The sequence below is a fragment of the Nannospalax galili genome, unplaced genomic scaffold, assembly GCF_000622305.1.
Source record: "Nannospalax galili isolate Female #2095 unplaced genomic scaffold, S.galili_v1.0 scaffold444, whole genome shotgun sequence".
NCBI lineage: Eukaryota > Metazoa > Chordata > Mammalia > Rodentia > Spalacidae > Nannospalax > Nannospalax galili.
Window position 1 is genome coordinate 1,988,643 of NW_008354022.1, and position 4,171 is coordinate 1,992,813.

At 40.1% G+C, this 4,171-nt stretch overlaps 1 pseudogene; it reads right to left on the minus strand.

The window, feature by feature from the left end:
- Positions 1 to 339: 339 nt before the first annotated feature.
- Positions 340 to 1,080, minus strand: LOC103748494 (annotated as a pseudogene).
- Positions 1,081 to 4,171: the final 3,091 nt, after the last annotated feature.

A 4,171-nucleotide genomic window follows, 5' to 3' on the forward strand; every position in this document is an offset into this window, starting at 1 on the left:
ATTTTATTGATAATATTTAATATCTAAGTAGAATTTTCCATACTTGTTCCATTTTATCCATTTCCCTTGAAAAGTACTGCCCTGCGACAACATGAACAAGATATAGCCCACAAAATGTGACACTGTACACACAGTGGTTTGTGGTGAGAGCCCTTAAATCAAGACCAAATACTTATGAATCCAAAGCTAGAGTGATTTTCTTTCCTCCACACGCAAGAAGTAACTAATATCAGCTCACATTTCTAGAAGCCTTGATGAATTTTTATTTAACATATGAGCTCAAGTTACTAATAGTACAGACTGCAGTGCTCTGCTGCCGTTCACCAACTGTTTTGATGATTACTCAGACGTGGACTGTGGAAGAAAATGAGAGTGTTTTGCTGTCTGTGCCTTAGCTTGGGAATTGCTGTACCCTCTTGGAGGCTTGCTTGGGGATCTTGCTATGAAGTCACAGTGTCTTCCACGTGATCTTGATTTTGTTCCTGAGCTAATCTGCTTTTGAGGTGAAGGTGATTGTGATTTTCCCATTGACTTGGGCCTTTTTTGGGAGGATTTGGATCTTGACCGTCCTCTAGAACCAGAATTCCTCCTTGGAGTTCTTGATTGCCTTGCTGAGGTAGACTGCCTTGGTAGTGATTTGGAACGAGACTTAGACTGACTGTAAGAAAACCGCCTGTGTCGAGATTCTTTCAGGCTATCGGATCGCCTCCTGTCTCTTCCCCAAGAACTTCGACTTCGAGATCTCCTTTGGCTGGGGCTTCTAGACCTCCTCGGGTGACACTCTTTGGACTTCATTTGGCCTGGTGTTTTGCGATCACCTTGTGCAAACTGTATTTCAATCTGACGGCCACATACCCATTTTCTATTGAGGTTATAAAGTGCATCTTCAGCATCTCGAACATCTTCAAATTGAACATAAGCAAATCCTCTCGGGAGGCGAGTGTAGAAGTCAAGTGGAATGTAAACATCTACTGTGGGACCATATCGGCCAAACTCATGGTACAAATCCTCAGGTCTGGTGGCGTCAGCGACGTTCCTGATGAACAGGCAGGTGTTGGGGGGCCTGGTGTAGCAAGACATGCTGCTCGCGGTACCCAGGGCAGGGCGCAGCTTCAGCCGCGCCCCCTCCCCTCGGCTGGCTGCCGATTAGTCTTTTTTTTTTTTTTCTCCAGTTAATTATTTACTTAATAACCACATACTTAGAAGAAGCATTTCATTACAACAGCATTGACATATTCAATAACAATTTTCTGAGCTAAGGTGCATCTTTTTCAAAATTGGCTATAAATTTTTAGGTTTATAGTTGAATTGTTACAGTTAGACAATATTAAAGATCTCCATTTCATTTTAGAATACACAGTTTCATACAGAAAAATTCATTTTTAATGCAATTGACATTAAGATGTTTCCACATGCATTTCTAATATCTATCTATCAGATTATTACTAGTCACAGTCAGTTACTTTTTGGGCTCCTTGGCATCTGAGCACGGATATAAATCATCAGGTAGATTTCAATTGTAATGTTTTTCACATCTACTAATTATTAAGGAGCAAATGTTTATGCTTTGAAGAATTATTATTTTTTTAATCATTTAAAAAATTTTAATAACTACATGATTAGAGGAAGCATTTCACTACAGATTTAACATATTCAGTAACACACTCCAGAGCAAGAGTACATCTCTTTCACAAGTGGGTGCAAGTTTCTAGGTTCACAGTTGAGTTAATACAGTTATACAATATTGAACTCAGTATAAGCCCTGTAAGATGTAAAATTGAATGAGTTTTTTAACCTTTTAAAAAGATTTCCATTTCATTTTAGAATATATTTTTCCTTGTAGAAAGTTTCTGCTACTAACACTGAGATGTTGGCGCATGCATCTCTAATCTGTATGCATCTGATTATTACTAGTTATAATTGGTTGCACTTGGACCCTTGGTGCCTGTGTATGTCTATGAAGTCATCGGGTGGATTTTAATAGTAATGTTTATCACCTTTACTAATTAGCATGACGTAAATTTCCATGCTTCCTCCTCAAATATAATACATTTAAAAAATCTATTTTTATTTTAAAAATTTTAAATTATGTGAATGTATGTATGTGGGTATGTACCCTGCAGGTACCCAAGGAGACCAGAGGTCCTCTGGAGCTGGAGTTACAGGAGGGTGTGAGTCTCCCAATGTGGAAACTGGGAACTGAACTCAGGTCCTCTGTTAGAGAGGCAAGTGCTCTTAATTGTTCAGCCATCTCTCCAGCCCCAGTGTGATTCCGATAACAATTTGTAATGCTGCTTACCATAGAAAACTCTACCAATACACATTCTAGAATGTTACGGTGCCTAGTTATGATGGGCAGTTTCCTTGATGTAGAACTGTTGAAATTGGACTCTCTGCCTACATAGAACAAGCTATTTGAGGGCAGGTTATCCTATCGACCTTAACTTTTTTTGCCCCATAGCTGCATTAAAGCTGCTCTGTTGTGTCTTCAGTCCTGCTGCAAAGGCATCTTTCCCAGTATTCCATGCATGCTGAAAAGAACTTTCCACAGGGGCTGGAGAGATGGTTCAGCTATTAAGAGTGCTTGCAGAGGACCTGAATTTGGTTCCTGGCACTGACTTGGCTCACAGCCTCCTGTAATTCCAGATCTAGAGATCTGACACCCTTTTCTGGCCTTTGTGGGCACTGCACCCACATATGCACACACGCATACACATAATTAAAAAGAAAAATAAAATATTAAACAAAATCTTCTACAAATGTCAATTAGACGTAGTGGCACATGCTGGCAATTTCAGCACTCAGGAGGTTGAGGCAGGAGGATCCAGAGTTTGAAGCCAACCTGGGCTATATAGCAAGGCCATGAATCAAAGAAAGCAACAAAAAAACAACCCATTAGACTACACAGACCTCTAGTAATCTTATGCTTTGGAGTCATCCCGTCTGGAAAGCTAGTTTCTTCTTTCATGCCTGTGTGATATAAATATACCACAATCCATCGACCCATTCTTCAGGGTTATTACTGTAATTGGTTACACTTTATTAGGCAGGAGTATTTTACTACTAACTTTAAAAAGTAATTGTGGGGGCTGGAGAGAGAGCCCAGTGGTTAGGTTCTCAGCACCCACATGGTAGCTAACAACCATTCTAACTGGGGAGTCTGACCCCCCACATTTATGTACATGTGGGATATTTACATAAATGCACTCAAAACATTCATACACATAAAATTAACAAAATAAGTAATCGTGCTGGGTGTCATGGTGTACGCCTTTATTCAGCACTTGAGAGGCAGAGGCAAGCAGATCTCTGTAAGATGGAGGCCAGCCTGGTCTATATATAGAGTTCCAGGCCAGTTGGGGCTACAGGGAGATCCTGTCTAAAACCAAAACCCAAACCAAAACAACCCCCCCCTCCAAAACCAAACAAAAAAAGTAATTGTGTATGTGTGTGTGTGCACATGAATAAGAGAGCACTGTGTATGATATATACATGCATGTGTCTGTGTCAGGGGAGAGTACATGCTCTTTTGTACACAGAGTTGAGAGGAGGCTATCCTGTGTCCTGCTTCATCACTCTTCACCCCATTCCCTTGTGACAGGGTCTCTCACTGAGCTTGGAGCTAGGTTGGCAGTCAGTGAGCCCCAGGGATCCTCCTGTCTTTACCCTCATAGCATTGGGGTTATAAGTACCTGCACAGCCACACTTAGCTTTTTAGGTGGGTGCTGGGGTTTTGAACTCAGATTTTTGTGCTTTTGCAGCCAGTGCATTTACTTACTGAGACGTAGCCACAGCCTGCTAACAACATCTTAAGACTGCTGTTTCATCATGGTAACAAAAGCAGATAGATTTTAGTTCATTTCTAAGACTGAACTTTCAGGGATCATTTCTTTTAGTTTATTTCTTTTTAAAAAGTTGTTTTTATTAGCATGTATCAAATACACACAACAATGGGTTTCATTGTGTCATTGTCATACATGTACAATAATGTGTTTTGATCATATTCCCCACCAACTGACCCCCTTCATCTTCTTAACTAACTTCCCTTCTACTTACATGTTTGTTTGCTTTTTATGACTCAATCAATTGCATTAAAGTTGTTTCCAGGTCTATGAGTGAGGGGTTATACCACTGAAGAAAATGCCTATCAGACTTTTTTTTTTTTTTTTTT